The sequence below is a fragment of the Pezoporus flaviventris genome, unplaced genomic scaffold (assembly GCF_033815535.1).
Source record: "Pezoporus flaviventris isolate CSIRO_AGI_PZ_B2104156 unplaced genomic scaffold, CSIRO_AGI_Pfla_v1 ptg000262l, whole genome shotgun sequence".
In the NCBI taxonomy this organism is placed as follows: Eukaryota; Metazoa; Chordata; class Aves; order Psittaciformes; family Psittacidae; genus Pezoporus; species Pezoporus flaviventris.
The window spans coordinates 19,967-36,293 of record NW_026892809.1 but is presented as its reverse complement, the minus strand read 5'-3'; the positions used below and the strand labels follow the sequence as shown (position 1 = coordinate 36,293).

Sequence of the window (16,327 nt, the reverse complement as noted above, 5' to 3'; positions counted from 1 at the left end):
CCATTTCTAACCATTTTTTGACCATTTCTAACCTAGTTTAAGCCATTTTTGGTAATTTCTAACCCATTTTAAGCCATTTTGGCTTTTTGTTTTTTTTTTTTTTTTTTTACACATTTTTCCCTTTTTTAGCCTATTTTAATGTGTTTTTGGGTTTCGGTTTTTTTTTTTTTTTTGTATTTCTAAACTGCTTTTGGCCATTTCCAACCCATTTTTTGCCAAATTGTAAGCCATTTTTTACCCGTCTTTGGCTATTTCTAGCGCATTTATGCCCACTTCTAAACCGTTGTAAGCTTTTATTTGCTATTTCTAAACTCTTTTTGCCGCTTCTGACCTGATTTTGTCCACTTCTATCCCATTTAAAGCCTTTTTTTCTAATTTCCACCTCTTTTTGGCCCATTTCTAACTCAGTTTAACCCACTTTTTTCTTTTTCTAACCCATTTTTGCCCATTTGTTCCCAGTTTTAAGCCATTTTTGACCATTTCTAACCCATTTTTGGCCACTTGCAACCCGATTCATGCTAATTTTAGCCGTTTGTAACCCCTTTATGTCCAGTTCTAATCTGTTTTAAGCCATTTTGGCCATTTCTAAACTTTTTTTTCTTCATTTCTAACCCAATTTTTGGCACTTGAAGCACATTTTTGCCCATTTCTTATCCGTTTGAAGCCATTTTTTTTTTCTGTTTCTAAGCCATTTCCCCCATTTCTAACCTATTTTAAGCCATTTTCGTCTATTTCTGAACAATTTATGGCCAATTCTATCCCATTTTTGGCCCATTTATTACCAGTTTTAAGCCATTTTTGGATATTTCTAACCCATCTTTCCCATTTGTAACCCGTTTGAAGCTTTTTTTTTTTTGGCTGTTTCTGAACAATTTATGGCCATTTCTGTCCCTTATTTGCCCACTTCTAACCCGTTTTAAGCCATTTTTTCCCATTTCTAAACGGTTTTTACCCACTTCTTAATTGTTTTAATCCATTTTGGGCCATTTCCATACCTTCTTTGGACATTTGTAACGTGTTTTAAACCGTTTTGTTTTCCTTTTCTAACCCATTTTTGCCCGTTTAGGTACGGGACGCCTAGAAGAAAGAAAGTGACTTTGGTACCGAAAAGTCCGCGTGTGCTGCCACCACGTGTCCAAACCTCGGTACTGCGGGGGGGGGAATGGCGTGGCGCAGGACACGGCTCGCTGCTGCCATCACGTGCCCAAGAGGAGGTACTGCAGTTAATGGACCGTGGGGGGGGGGCAAAGAGGTGGCTCAGTGCAACGCTAGCTGCTGCCATCCTGTGGTCGAAACTCGGTACTGCAGGAGAGGAGCCGCAGAGCGGCAAGGAGACCCGATTTCAGGCAACCCGCGGGCGCCATTGGCCAAGGAACCAATCACAGTGAGCGCTGTGGGGGGGCGGTGGGCGATGGGCGGCTAGGCGGGACTAAGAGTGACTGACGGGCGCTCTAGCCAATGAGCGCTGTGGGGGGGCGGCGGGAAAAATACCCGGATGAAGGCGGGACTAAGAGTGACTGACGGGCGCTCTAGCCAATGAGCGCTGTGGGGGGGCGGTGGGAAAATAAAGCGGAAGCTAGGCGGGTCTAAGAGTGACTGACGGGCGCTCTAGCCAATCAGCGCTGTGGGGGGGCGGCGGGAAAAATACCCGGATAAAGGCGGGACTAAGAGTGACTGACGGGCGCTTTAGCCAATCAGCGCTGTGGGGGGGCGGCTTGAAAAATACCCGGATGAAGGCGGGACTAAGAGTGACTGACGGGCGCTCTAGCCAATGAGCGCAGTGGGGGGGGCGGTGTGAAAAATACCCGGATAAAGGCGGGACTAAGAATGACTGACGGGCGCTTTAGCCAATCAGCGCTGTGGGGGGGCGGCATGAAAAATACCCGGATGAAGGCGGGACTAAGAATGACTGACGGGCGCTCTAGCCAATCAGCGCAGTGGGGGGGCGGCTTGAAAAATACCCGGATGAAGGCGGGACTAAGAGTGACTGACGGGCGCTCTAGCCAATGAGCGCAGTGGGGGGGCGGCATGAAAAATACCCGGATGAAGGCGGGACTAAGAATGACTGACGGGCGCTTTAGCCAATCAGCGCTGTGGGGGGGGCGGCTTGAAAAATACCCGGATGAAGGCGGGACTTAGAGTGACTGACGGGCGCTCTAGCCAATCAGCGCTGTGGGGGGGCGGCGTGAAAAATACCCGGATGAAGGCGGGACTAAGAGTGACTGACGGGCGCTCTAGCCAATCAGCGCTGTGGGGGGGCGGTGGGAAAATAAAGCGGAAGCTAGGCGGGTCTAAGAGTGACTGACGGGCGCCCTAGCCAATGGGCGTTGTGGGGGGGCGGCGGGAAAAGAACCCGGATGAAGGCGGGACTAAGAGTGACTGACGGGCGCCTTAGCCAATCAGCGCAGTGGGGGGGCGGCGTGAAAAATACCCGGATGAAGGCGGGACTAAGAGTGACTGACGGGCGCTCTAGCCAATCAGCGCTGTGGGGGGGCGGTGGGAAAATAAAGCGGAAGCTAGGCGGGTCTAAGAGTGACTGACGGGCGCTCTAGCCAATGGGCGTTGTGGGGGGGCGGCGGGAAAAGAACCCGGATGAAGGCGGGACTAAGAGTGACTGACGGGCGCCTTAGCCAATCAGCGCAGTGGGGGGGCAGCGTGAAAAATACCCGGATGAAGGCGGGACTAAGAGTGACTGACGGGCGCTCTAGCCAATGAGAGCTGTGGGGGGGCGGCTTGAAAAATACCCGGATGAAGGCGGGACTAAGAGTGACTGACGGGCACTTTAGCCAATCAGCGCTGTGGGGGGGCGGCGGGAAAAATACCCGGATGAAGGCGGGTCTAAGAGTGACTGACGGGCGCTCTAGCCAATGAGCGCTGTGGGGGGGCGGTGGGAAAATAAAGCGGAAGCTAGGCGGGTCTAAGAGTGACTGACGGGCGCTCTAGCCAATGAGAGCTGTGGGGGGGCGGTGGGAAAATAAAGCGGAAGCTAGGCGGGTCTAAGAGTGACTGACGGGCGCTCTAGCCAATCAGCGCTGTGGGGGGGCGGTGGGAAAATAAAGCGGAAGCTAGGCGGGTCTAAGAGTGACTGACGGGCGCTCTAGCCAATCAGCGCTGTGGGGGGGCGGCGGGAAAAATACCCGGATGAAGGCGGGACTAAGAGTGACTGACGGGCGCTCTAGCCAATCAGCGCAGTGGGGGGGCGGCGTGAAAAATACCCGGATGAAGGCGGGACTAAGAGTGACTGACGGGCGCTCTAGCCAATCAGCGCTGTGGGGGGGCGGTGGGAAAATAAAGCGGAAGCTAGGCGGGTCTAAGAGTGACTGACGGGCGCTCTAGCCAATGGGCGTTGTGGGGGGGCGGCGGGAAAAGAACCCGGATGAAGGCGGGACTAAGAGTGACTGACGGGCGCCTTAGCCAATCAGCGCAGTGGGGGGGCGGCATGAAAAATACCCGGATGAAGGCGGGACTAAGAATGACTGACGGGCGCTTTAGCCAATCAGCGCTGTGGGGGGGCGGCTTGAAAAATACCCGGATGAAGGCGGGACTAAGAGTGACTGACGGGCGCTCTAGCCAATCAGCGCTGTCGGGGGGCGGCGGGAAAAATACCCGGATGAAGGCGGGACTAAGAGTGACTGACGGGCGCTTTAGCCAATCAGCGCTGTGGGGGGGCGGCGTGAAAAATACCCGGATGAAGGCGGGACTAAGAGTGACTGACGGGCGCTCTAGCCAATCAGCGCTGTGGGGGGGCGGCGGGAAAAATACCCGGATGAAGGCGGGACTAAGAGTGACTGACGGGCGCTCTAGCCAATCAGCGCTGTGGGGGGGCGGTGGGAAAATAAAGCGGAAGCTAGGCGGGTCTAAGAGTGACTGACGGGCGCTCTAGCCAATGGGCGTTGTGGGGGGGCGGCGGGAAAAGAAACCGGATGAAGGCGGGACTAAGAGTGACTGACGGGCGCTCTAGCCAATGAGCGGTGTGGGGGGGCGGTTTCAAAAATACCCGGATGAAGGCGGGACTAAGAGTGACTGACGGGCGCTCTAGCCAATGAGAGCTGTGGGGGGGCGGTGGGAAAATAAAGCGGAAGCTAGGCGGGTCTAAGAGTGACTGACGGGCGCTCTAGCCAATGAGAGCTGTGGGGGGGCGGTGGGAAAATAAAGCGGAAGCTAGGCGGGTCTAAGAGTGACTGACGGGCGCTCTAGCCAATCAGCGCTGTGGGGGGGCGGCGTGAAAAATACCCGGATGAAGGCGGGACTAAGAGTGACTGACGGGCGCTCTAGCCAATCAGCGCTGTGGGGGGGCGGTGGGAAAATAAAGCGGAAGCTAGGCGGGTCTAAGAGTGACTGACGGGCGCTTTAGCCAATGGGCGTTGTGGGGGGGCGGCGGGAAAAGAACCCGGATGAAGGCGGGACTAAGAGTGACTGACGGGCGCCTTAGCCAATCAGCGCAGTGGGGGGGCGGCGTGAAAAATACCCGGATGAAGGCGGGACTAAGAGTGACTGACGGGCGCTCTAGCCAATGAGCGGTGTGGGGGGGCGGTTTCAAAAATACCCGGATGAAGGCGGGACTAAGAGTGACTGACGGGCGCTCTAGCCAATGAGCGCTGTGGGGGGGCGGTGGGAAAATAAAGCGGAAGCTAGGCGGGTCTAAGAGTGACTGACGGGCGCTCTAGCCAATCAGCGCTGTGGGGGGGCGGCGGGAAAAATACCCGGATGAAGGCGGGACTAAGAGTGACTGACGGGCGCTCTAGCCAATGGGCGTTGTGGGGGGGCGGCGGGAAAAGAAACCGGATGAAGGCGGGACTAAGAGTGACTGACGGGCGCTCTAGCCAATGAGAGCTGTGGGGGGGCGGCTTGAAAAATACCCGGATGAAGGCGGGACTAAGAGTGACTGACGGGCGCTTTAGCCAATGAGCGCAGTGGGGGGGCGGCGTGATAAATACCCGGATGAAGGCGGGGACTAAGAATGACTGACGGGCGCTTTAGCCAATCAGCGCTGTGGGGGGGCGGCATGAAAAATACCCGGATGAAGGCGGGACTAAGAGTGACTGACGGGCGCTTTAGCCAATCAGCGCAGTGGGGGGGCGGCTTGAAAAATACCCGGATGAAGGCGGGACTAAGAGTGACTGACGGGCGCTCTAGCCAATGAGAGCTGTGGGGGGGCGGCATGAAAAATACCCGGATGAAGGCGGGACTAAGAGTGACTGACGGGCGCTTTAGCCAATCAGCGCTGTGGGGGGGCGGCTTGAAAAATACCCGGATGAAGGCGGGACTAAGAGTGACTGACGGGCGCTCTAGCCAATGAGCGCAGTGGGGGGGCGGCATGAAAAATACCCGGATGAAGGCGGGACTAAGAATGACTGACGGGCGCTTTAGCCAATCAGCGCTGTGGGGGGGGCGGCTTGAAAAATACCCGGATGAAGGCGGGACTAAGAGTGACTGACGGGCGCTCTAGCCAATCAGCGCTGTGGGGGGGCGGTTTGAAAAGAACCCGGATGAAGACGGGACTAAGAGTGACTGACGGGAGCTCTAGCCAATAAGCGCTGTGGGGGGGCGGCGGGAAAAGAACCCGGATGAAGGCGGGACTAAGAGTGACTGACGGGCGCTCTAGCCAATGAGCGCTGTGGGGGGGCGGTGGGAAAATAAAGCGGAAGCTAGGCGGGACTAAGAGTGACTGACGGGCGCACTAGCCAATGAGCGCTGTGGGGGGGCGGCGGGAAAAATACCCGGATGAAGGCGGGACTAAGAGTGACTGACGGGCGCTCTAGCCAATCAGCGCTGTGGGGGGGCGGTGGGAAAATAAAGCGGAAGCTAGGCGGGTCTAAGAGTGACTGACGGGCGCTCTAGCCAATGGGCGCTGTGGGGGGGCGGCGGGAAAAGAACCCGGATGAAGGCGGGACTAAGAGTGACTGACGGGCGCCTTAGCCAATCAGCGCAGTGGGGGGGCGGCGTGAAAAATACCCGGATGAAGGCGGGACTAAGAGTGACTGACGGGCGCCTTAGCCAATCAGCGCAGTGGGGGGGCGGCATGAAAAATACCCGGATGAAGGCGGGACTAAGAATGACTGACGGGCGCTTTAGCCAATCAGCGCTGTGGGGGGGCGGCTTGAAAAATACCCGGATGAAGGCGGGACTAAGAGTGACTGACGGGCGCTCTAGCCAATCAGCGCTGTCGGGGGGCGGCGGGAAAAATACCCGGATGAAGGCGGGACTAAGAGTGACTGACGGGCGCTTTAGCCAATCAGCGCTGTGGGGGGGCGGCGTGAAAAATACCCGGATGAAGGCGGGACTAAGAGTGACTGACGGGCGCTCTAGCCAATCAGCGCTGTGGGGGGGCGGCGGGAAAAATACCCGGATGAAGGCGGGACTAAGAGTGACTGACGGGCGCTCTAGCCAATCAGCGCTGTGGGGGGGCGGTGGGAAAATAAAGCGGAAGCTAGGCGGGTCTAAGAGTGACTGACGGGCGCTCTAGCCAATGGGCGTTGTGGGGGGGCGGCGGGAAAAGAAACCGGATGAAGGCGGGACTAAGAGTGACTGACGGGCGCTCTAGCCAATGAGCGGTGTGGGGGGGCGGTTTCAAAAATACCCGGATGAAGGCGGGACTAAGAGTGACTGACGGGCGCTCTAGCCAATGAGCGCTGTGGGGGGCGGTGGGAAAATAAAGCGGAAGCTAGGCGGGTCTAAGAGTGACTGACGGGCGCTCTAGCCAATGAGAGCTGTGGGGGGGCGGTGGGAAAATAAAGCGGAAGCTAGGCGGGTCTAAGAGTGACTGACGGGCGCTCTAGCCAATCAGCGCTGTGGGGGGCGGCGTGAAAAATACCCGGATGAAGGCGGGACTAAGAGTGACTGACGGGCGCTCTAGCCAATCAGCGCTGTGGGGGGGCGGTGGGAAAATAAAGCGGAAGCTAGGCGGGTCTAAGAGTGACTGACGGGCGCTTTAGCCAATGGGCGTTGTGGGGGGGCGGCGGGAAAAGAACCCGGATGAAGGCGGGACTAAGAGTGACTGACGGGCGCCTTAGCCAATCAGCGCAGTGGGGGGGCGGCGTGAAAAATACCCGGATGAAGGCGGGACTAAGAGTGACTGACGGGCGCTCTAGCCAATGAGCGGTGTGGGGGGGCGGTTTCAAAAATACCCGGATGAAGGCGGGACTAAGAGTGACTGACGGGCGCTCTAGCCAATGAGCGCTGTGGGGGGGCGGTGGGAAAATAAAGCGGAAGCTAGGCGGGTCTAAGAGTGACTGACGGGCGCTCTAGCCAATCAGCGCTGTGGGGGGGCGGCGGGAAAAATACCCGGATGAAGGCGGGACTAAGAGTGACTGACGGGCGCTCTAGCCAATGGGCGTTGTGGGGGGGCGGCGGGAAAAGAAACCGGATGAAGGCGGGACTAAGAGTGACTGACGGGCGCTCTAGCCAATGAGAGCTGTGGGGGGGCGGCTTGAAAAATACCCGGATGAAGGCGGGACTAAGAGTGACTGACGGGCGCTTTAGCCAATGAGCGCAGTGGGGGGGCGGCGTGATAAATACCCGGATGAAGGCGGGACTAAGAATGACTGACGGGCGCTTTAGCCAATCAGCGCTGTGGGGGGGCGGCATGAAAAATACCCGGATGAAGGCGGGACTAAGAGTGACTGACGGGCGCTTTAGCCAATCAGCGCAGTGGGGGGCGGCTTGAAAAATACCCGGATGAAGGCGGGACTAAGAGTGACTGACGGGCGCTCTAGCCAATGAGCGCTGTGGGGGGGCGGTGGGAAAATAAAGCGGAAGCTAGGCGGGTCTAAGAGTGACTGACGGGCGCTCTAGCCAATGGGCGTTGTGGGGGGGCGGCGGGAAAAGAACCCGGATGAAGGCGGGACTAAGAGTGACTGACGGGCGCCTTAGCCAATCAGCGCAGTGGGGGGGCGGCGTGAAAAATACCCGGATGAAGGCGGGACTAAGAGTGACTGACGGGCGCTCTAGCCAATGAGAGCTGTGGGGGGGCGGCTTGAAAAATACCCGGATGAAGGCGGGACTAAGAGTGACTGACGGGCACTTTAGCCAATCAGCGCTGTGGGGGGGCGGCGGGAAAAATACCCGGATGAAGGCGGGACTAAGAGTGACTGACGGGCGCTCTAGCCAATGAGCGCAGTGGGGGGGCGGCGGGAAAAATACCCGGATAAAGGCGGGACTAAGAGTGACTGACGGGCGCTCTAGCCAATGAGCGCTGTGGGGGGGCGGTGGGAAAATAAAGCGGAAGCTAGGCGGGTCTAAGAGTGACTGACGGGCGCTCTAGCCAATGAGAGCTGTGGGGGGGCGGTGGGAAAATAAAGCGGAAGCTAGGCGGGTCTAAGAGTGACTGACGGGCGCTCTAGCCAATGAGAGCTGTGGGGGGGCGGTGGGAAAATAAAGCGGAAGCTAGGCGGGTCTAAGAGTGACTGACGGGCGCTCTAGCCAATCAGCGCTGTGGGGGGGCGGCGTGAAAAATACCCGGATAAAGGCGGGACTAAGAGTGACTGACGGGCGCCTTAGCCAATCAGCGCAGTGGGGGGGCGGCGTGAAAAATACCCGGATGAAGGCGGGACTAAGAGTGACTGACGGGCGCTCTAGCCAATGAGCGCTGTGGGGGGGCGGTGGGAAAATAAAGCGGAAGCTAGGCGGGACTAAGAGTGACTGACGGGCGCTCTAGCCAATCAGCGCTGTGGGGGGGCGGCGGGAAAAATACCCGGATGAAGGCGGGACTGAGAGTGACTGACGGGCGCTTTAGCCAATCAGCGCTGTGGGGGGGCGGCTTGAAAAATACCCGGATGAAGGCGGGACTAAGAGTGACTGACGGGCGCTCTAGCCAATGAGCGCTGTGGGGGGGCGGTGGGAAAATAAAGAGGAAGCTAGGCGGGACTAAGAGTGACTGACGGGCGCTTTAGCCAATCAGCGCTGTGGGGGGGCGGCTTGAAAAATACCCGGATGAAGGCGGGACTAAGAGTGACTGACGGGAGCTCTAGCCAATGAGCGCAGTGGGGGGGCGGCATGAAAAATACCCGGATGAAGGCGGGACTAAGAATGACTGACGGGCGCTCTAGCCAATGAGCGCAGTGGGGGGGCGGCGTGAAAAATACCCGGATAAAGGCGGGACTAAGAATGACTGACGGGCGCTTTAGCCAATCAGCGCTGTGGGGGGGCGGCATGAAAAATACCCGGATGAAGGCGGGATTAAGAATGACTGACGGGCGCTTTAGCCAATCAGCGGAGTGGGGGGCGGCTTGAAAAATACCCGGATGAAGGCGGGACTAAGAGTGACTGACGGGCGCTCTAGCCAATGAGAGCTGTGGGGGGCGGCTTGAAAAATACCCGGATGAAGGCGGGACTAAGAGTGACTGACGGGCGCTTTAGCCAATGAGCGCAGTGGGGGGGCGGCGTGAAAAATACCCGGATGAAGGCGGGACTAAGAATGACTGACGGGCGCTTTAGCCAATCAGCGCTGTGGGGGGGCGGCATGAAAAATACCCGGATGAAGGCGGGACTAAGAGTGACTGACGGGCGCTTTAGCCAATCAGCGCAGTGGGGGGGCGGCTTGAAAAATACACGGATGAAGGCGGGACTAAGAGTGACTGACGAGCGCTCGTCAGTCACTCTTAGACCCGCCTAGTTTCCGCTTTATTTTCCCACCGCCCCCCCACAGCGCTGATTGGCTAGAGCGCCCGTCAGTCACTCTTAGACCCGCCTAGCTTCCGCTTTATTTTCCCACCGCCCCCCCCACAGCTCTCATTGGCTAGAGCGCCCGTCAGTCACTCTTAGACCCGCCTAGCTTCCGCTTTATTTTCCCACCTCCCCCCCACAGCGCTCATTGGCTAGTGCGCCCGTCAGTCACTCTTAGTCCCGCCTTCATCCGGGTATTTTTCATGCCGCCACCCCACAGCGCTCATTGGCTAGAGCGCCCGTCAGTCACTCTTAGACCCGCCTAGCTTCCGCTTTATTTTCCCACCGCCCCCCCACAGCTCTCATTGGCTAGAGCGCCCGTCAGTCACTCTTAGACCCGCCTAGCTTCCGCTTTATTTTCCCACCGCCCCCCCACAGCGCTCATTGGCTAGTGCGCCCGTCAGTCACTCTTAGTCCCGCCTTCATCCGGGTATTTTTCCCGCCGCCCCCCCCACAGCGCTGATTGGCTAAAGCGCCCGTCAGTCACTCTTAGTCCCGCCTTCATCCGGGTATTTTTCCCGCCGCCCCCCCACAGCGCTGATTGGCTAGAGCGCCCGTCAGTCACTCTTAGTCCCGCCTTCATCCGGGTATTTTTCATGCCGCCCCCCCACAGCGCTGATTGGCTAAGGCGCCCGTCAGTCATTCTTAGTCCCGCCTTCATCCGGGTATTTTTCCCGCCGCCCCCCCACAGCGCTCATTGGCTAGAGCGCCCGTCAGTCACTCTTAGTCCCGCCTTCATCCGGGTATTTTTTAAGCCGCCCCCCCACTGCGCTCATTGGCTAAGGCGCCCGTCAGTCACTCTTAGTCCCGCCTTCATCCGGGTATTTTTCCCGCCGCCCCCCCACAGCGCTGATTGGCTAGAGCGCCCGTCAGTCACTCTTAGTCCCGCCTTCATCCGGGTATTTTTCACACCGCCCCCCCACAGCGCTGATTGGCTAGAGCGCCCGTCAGTCACTCTTAGACCCGCCTAGCTTCCGCTTTATTTACCCACCGCCCCCCCACAGCTCTCATTGGCTAGAGCGCCCGTCAGTCACTCTTAGACCCGCCTAGCTTCCGCTTTATTTTCCCACCGCCCCCCCACAGCGCTCATTGGCTAGAGCGCCCGTCAGTCACTCTTAGTCCCGCCTTCATCCGGGTATTTTTCCCGCCGCCCCCCCACAGCGCTCATTGGCTAGAGCGCCCGTCAGTCACTCTTAGTCCCGCCTTCATCCGGGTATTTTTTATGCCGCCCCCCACAGCGCTGATTGGCTAAGGCGCCCGTCAGTCACTCTTAGACCCGCCTAGCTTCCGCTTTATTTTCCCACCGCCCCCCCACAGCTCTCATTGGCTAGAGCGCCCGTCAGTCACTCTTAGTCCCGCCTTCATCCGGGTATTTTTCACGCCGCCCCCCACAGCGCTCATTGGCTAAAGCGCCCGTCAGTCATTCTTAGTCCCGCCTTCATCCGGGTATTTATCACGCCGCCCCCCCACTGCGCTCATTGGCTAAAGCGCCCGTCAGTCACTCTTAGTCCCGCCTTCATCCGGGTATTTTTCAAGCCGCCCCCCACAGCTCTCATTGGCTAGAGCGCCCGTCAGTCACTCTTAGTCCCGCCTTCATCCGGTTTCTTTTCCCGCCGCCCCCCCACAACGCCCATTGGCTAGAGCGCCCGTCAGTCACTCTTAGTCCCGCCTTCATCCGGGTATTTTTCCCGCCGCCCCCCCACAGCGCTGATTGGCTAGAGCGCCCGTCAGTCACTCTTAGACCCGCCTAGCTTCCGCTTTATTTTCCCACCGCCCCCCCACAGCGCTCATTGGCTAGAGCGCCCGTCAGTCACTCTTAGTCCCGCCTTCATCCGGGTATTTTTGAAACCGCCCCCCACACCGCTCATTGGCTAGAGCGCCCGTCAGTCACTCTTAGTCCCGCCTTCATCCGGGTATTTTTCACGCCGCCCCCCCACTGCGCTGATTGGCTAAGGCGCCCGTCAGTCACTCTTAGTCCCGCCTTCATCCGGGTTCTTTTCCCGCCGCCCCCCCACAACGCCCATTGGCTAGAGCGCCCGTCAGTCACTCTTAGACCCGCCTAGCTTCCGCTTTATTTTCCCACCGCCCCCCCACAGCTCTCATTGGCTAGAGCGCCCGTCAGTCACTCTTAGACCCGCCTAGCTTCCGCTTTATTTTCCCACCGCCCCCCCACAGCGCTCATTGGCTAGAGCGCCCGTCAGTCACTCTTAGACCCGCCTTCATCCGGGTATTTTTCCCGCCGCCCCCCACAGCGCTGATTGGCTAAAGTGCCCGTCAGTCACTCTTAGTCCCGCCTTCATCCGGGTATTTTTCAAGCCGCCCCCCACAGCTCTCATTGGCTAGAGCGCCCGTCAGTCACTCTTAGTCCCGCCTTCATCCGGGTATTTTTCACGCTGCCCCCCCACTGCGCTGATTGGCTAAGGCGCCCCGTCAGTCACTCTTAGTCCCGCCTTCATCCGGGTTCTTTTCCCGCCGCCCCCCCACAACGCCCATTGGCTAGAGCGCCCGTCAGTCACTCTTAGACCCGCCTAGCTTCCGCTTTATTTTCCCACCGCCCCCCCACAGCGCTGATTGGCTAGAGCGCCCGTCAGTCACTCTTAGTCCCGCCTTCATCCGGGTATTTTTCACGCCGCCCCCCACTGCGCTGATTGGCTAAGGCGCCCGTCAGTCACTCTTAGTCCCGCCTTCATCCGGGTTCTTTTCCCGCCGCCCCCCCACAACGCCCATTGGCTAGGGCGCCCGTCAGTCACTCTTAGACCCGCCTAGCTTCCGCTTTATTTTCCCACCGCCCCCCACAGCGCTGATTGGCTAGAGCGCCCGTCAGTCACTCTTAGTCCCGCCTTCATCCGGGTATTTTTCACGCCGCCCCCCCACAGCGCTGATTGGCTAGAGCGCCCGTCAGTCACTCTTAGTCCCGCTTCATCCGGGTATTTTTCAAGCCGCCCCCCCACAGCGCTGATTGGCTAAAAGCGCCCGTCAGTCATTCTTAGTCCCGCCTTCATCCGGGTATTTTCATGCCGCCCCCCCACTGCGCTCATTGGCTAGAGCGCCCGTCAGTCACTCTTAGTCCCGCCTTCATCCGGGTATTTTTCAAGCCGCCCCCCACAGCGCTGATTGGCTAAAGCGCCCGTCAGTCACTCTTAGTCCCGCCTTCATCCGGGTCTTTTTCATGCCGCCCCCCCACAGCTCTCATTGGCTAGAGCGCCCGTCAGTCACTCTTAGTCCCGCCTTCATCCGGGTATTTTTCAAGCCGCCCCCCCACTGCGCTGATTGGCTAAAGCGCCCGTCAGTCACTCTTAGTCCCGCCTTCATCCGGGTATTTTTCATGCCGCCCCCCACAGCGCTGATTGGCTAAAGCGCCCGTCAGTCATTCTTAGTCCCGCCTTCATCCGGGTATTTATCACGCGCCCCCCCACTGCGCTCATTGGCTAAAGCGCCCGTCAGTCACTCTTAGTCCCGCCTTCATCCGGGTATTTTTCAAGCCGCCCCCCCACAGCTCTCATTGGCTAGAGCGCCCGTCAGTCACTCTTAGTCCCGCCTTCATCCGGTTTCTTTTCCCGCCGCCCCCCCACAACGCCCATTGGCTAGAGCGCCCGTCAGTCACTCTTAGTCCCGCCTTCATCCGGGTATTTTTCCCGCCGCCCCCCCACAGCGCTGATTGGCTAGAGCGCCCGTCAGTCACTCTTAGACCCGCCTAGCTTCCGCTTTATTTTCCCACCGCCCCCCCACAGCGCTCATTGGCTAGAGCGCCCGTCAGTCACTCTTAGTCCCGCCTTCATCCGGGTATTTTTGAAACCGCCCCCCCACACCGCTCATTGGCTAGAGCGCCCGTCAGTCACTCTTAGTCCCGCCTTCATCCGGGTATTTTTCACGCCGCCCCCCCACTGCGCTGATTGGCTAAGGCGCCCGTCAGTCACTCTTAGTCCCGCCTTCATCCGGGTTCTTTTCCCGCCGCCCCCCCACAACGCCCATTGGCTAGAGCGCCCGTCAGTCACTCTTAGACCCGCCTAGCTTCCGCTTTATTTTCCCACCGCCCCCCCACAGCGCTGATTGGCTAGAGCGCCCGTCAGTCACTCTTAGTCCCGCCTTCATCCGGGTATTTTTCACGCCGCCCCCCCACTGCGCTGATTGGCTAGAGCGCCCGTCAGTCACTCTTAGTCCCGCCTTCATCCGGGTATTTTTCCCGCCGCCCCCCCACAGCGCTGATTGGCTAGAGCGCCCGTCAGTCACTCTTAGACCCGCATAGCTTCCGCTTTATTTTCCCACCGCCCCCCCACAGCGCTGATTGGCTAGAGCGCCCGTCAGTCACTCTTAGTCCCGCCTTCATCCGGGTATTTTTCCCGCCGCCCCCCCACAGCGCTCATTGGCTAGAGCGCCCGTCAGTCACTCTTAGTCCCGCCTTCATCCGGTTTCTTTTCCCGCCGCCCCCCCACAACGCCCATTGGCTAGAGCGCCCGTCAGTCACTCTTAGTCCCGCCTTCATCCGGGTATTTTTCCCGCCGCCCCCCCACAGCGCTGATTGGCTAGAGCGCCCGTCAGTCACTCTTAGACCCGCCTAGCTTCCGCTTTATTTTCCCACCGCCCCCCCACAGCGCTCATTGGCTAGAGCGCCCGTCAGTCACTCTTAGTCCCGCCTTCATCCGGGTATTTTTGAAACCGCCCCCCCACACCGCTCATTGGCTAGAGCGCCCGTCAGTCACTCTTAGTCCCGCCTTCATCCGGGTATTTTTCACGCCGCCCCCCCACTGCGCTGATTGGCTAAGGCGCCCGTCAGTCACTCTTAGTCCCGCCTTCATCCGGGTTCTTTTCCCGCCGCCCCCCCACAACGCCCATTGGCTAGAGCGCCCGTCAGTCACTCTTAGACCCGCCTAGCTTCCGCTTTATTTTCCCACCGCCCCCCCACAGCGCTGATTGGCTAGAGCGCCCGTCAGTCACTCTTAGTCCCGCCTTCATCCGGGTATTTTTCACGCCGCCCCCCCACTGCGCTGATTGGCTAGAGCGCCCGTCAGTCACTCTTAGTCCCGCCTTCATCCGGGTATTTTTCCCGCCGCCCCCCCACAGCGCTGATTGGCTAGAGCGCCCGTCAGTCACTCTTAGACCCGCATAGCTTCCGCTTTATTTTCCCACCGCCCCCCCACAGCGCTGATTGGCTAGAGCGCCCGTCAGTCACTCTTAGTCCCGCCTTCATCCGGGTATTTTTCACGCCGCCCCCCCACAGCGCTGATTGGCTAAAGCGCCCGTCAGTCACTCTTAGTCCCGCCTTCATCCGGGTATTTTTCCCGCCGCCCCCCCACAGCGCTGATTGGCTAGAGCGCCCGTCAGTCACTCTTAGTCCCGCCTTCATCCGGGTATTTTTCATGCCGCCCCCCCACAGCGCTGATTGGCTAAGGCGCCCGTCAGTCATTCTTAGTCCCGCCTTCATCCGGGTATTTTTGAAACCGCCCCCCCACACCGCTCATTGGCTAGAGCGCCCGTCAGTCACTCTTAGTCCCGCCTTCATCCGGGTTCTTTTCCCGCCGCCCCCCCACAGCGCCCATTGGCTAGAGCTCCCGTCAGTCACTCTTAGACCCGCCTAGCTTCCGCTTTATTTTCCCACCGCCCCCCCACAGCGCTGATTGGCTAGAGCGCCCGTCAGTCACTCTTAGTCCCGCCTTCATCCGGGTATTTTTCCCGCCGCCCCCCCACAGCGCTCATTGGCTAGTGCGCCCGTCAGTCACTCTTAGTCCCGCCTAGCTTCCGCTTTATTTTCCCACCGCCCCCCCACAGCGCTCATTGGCTAGAGCGCCCGTCAGTCACTCTTAGTCCCGCCTTCATCCGGGTTCTTTTCCCGCCGCCCCCCCACAGCGCTTATTGGCTAGAGCTCCCGTCAGTCACTCTTAGTCCCGTCTTCATCCGGGTTCTTTTCAAACCGCCCCCCCACAGCGCTGATTGGCTAGTGCGCCCGTCAGTCACTCTTAGTCCCGCCTTCATCCGGGTTCTTTTCAAACCGCCCCCCCACAGCGCTGATTGGCTAGAGCGCCCGTCAGTCACTCTTAGACCCGCCTTCATCCGGTTTCTTTTCCCACCGCCCCCCCACAGCGCTGATTGGCTACAGCGCCCGTCAGTCACTCTTAGTCCCGCCTTCATCCGCGTTCTTTTCACACCGCCGCCCCACAGCGCTCATTGGCTAGATCGCCCGTCAGTCACTCTTAGTCCCGCCTAGCTTCGGCTTTATTTTCTCACCGCCCCCCCACAGCTCTCATTGGCTAGAGCGCCCGTCAGTCACTTTTATTCCCGCCTTTATCCGGGTATTTTTCACGCCCCCCCCCCCACAGCGCTCATTGGCTAGTGCTCCCGTCAGTCACTCTTAGTCCCGCCTAGCTTCCGCTTTATTTTCCCGCCCCCCCCCCCCCCCTTTCCCGTCTCCCTTAATTAAGCTTGAGCTCTGAATTCTCATCTAGCGCTTCGTATAGCATTTCCTGAGTGTGAAGTGTCTTCGGGATGCTTCAGTTGGGTGTCTGCCAGTTAGGCTTGAGCAAAGCTTAGTCTGGAGTGAGGTGGAGGCAGCGTCTGGTACATTTTGTTTTTAATCTTGGTCTGCTTGTGGAATTAATTTACCCTGATGTGTTTATTGCCTAACACTCTTCATTAGATCTCAGTGCAAATGGAATCATTTGTAATTTCA

The 16,327-nt window shown here is 58.6% G+C and overlaps 1 long non-coding RNA gene across 1 annotated transcript in view; it reads left to right on the top strand.

Moving 5' to 3' along the window:
- Positions 1–16,327, top strand: part of LOC133263262 (uncharacterized) — a 45,834-nt gene that overhangs the window by 13,610 nt on the left and 15,897 nt on the right. The gene's annotated exons all lie outside the window — the stretch shown is intronic.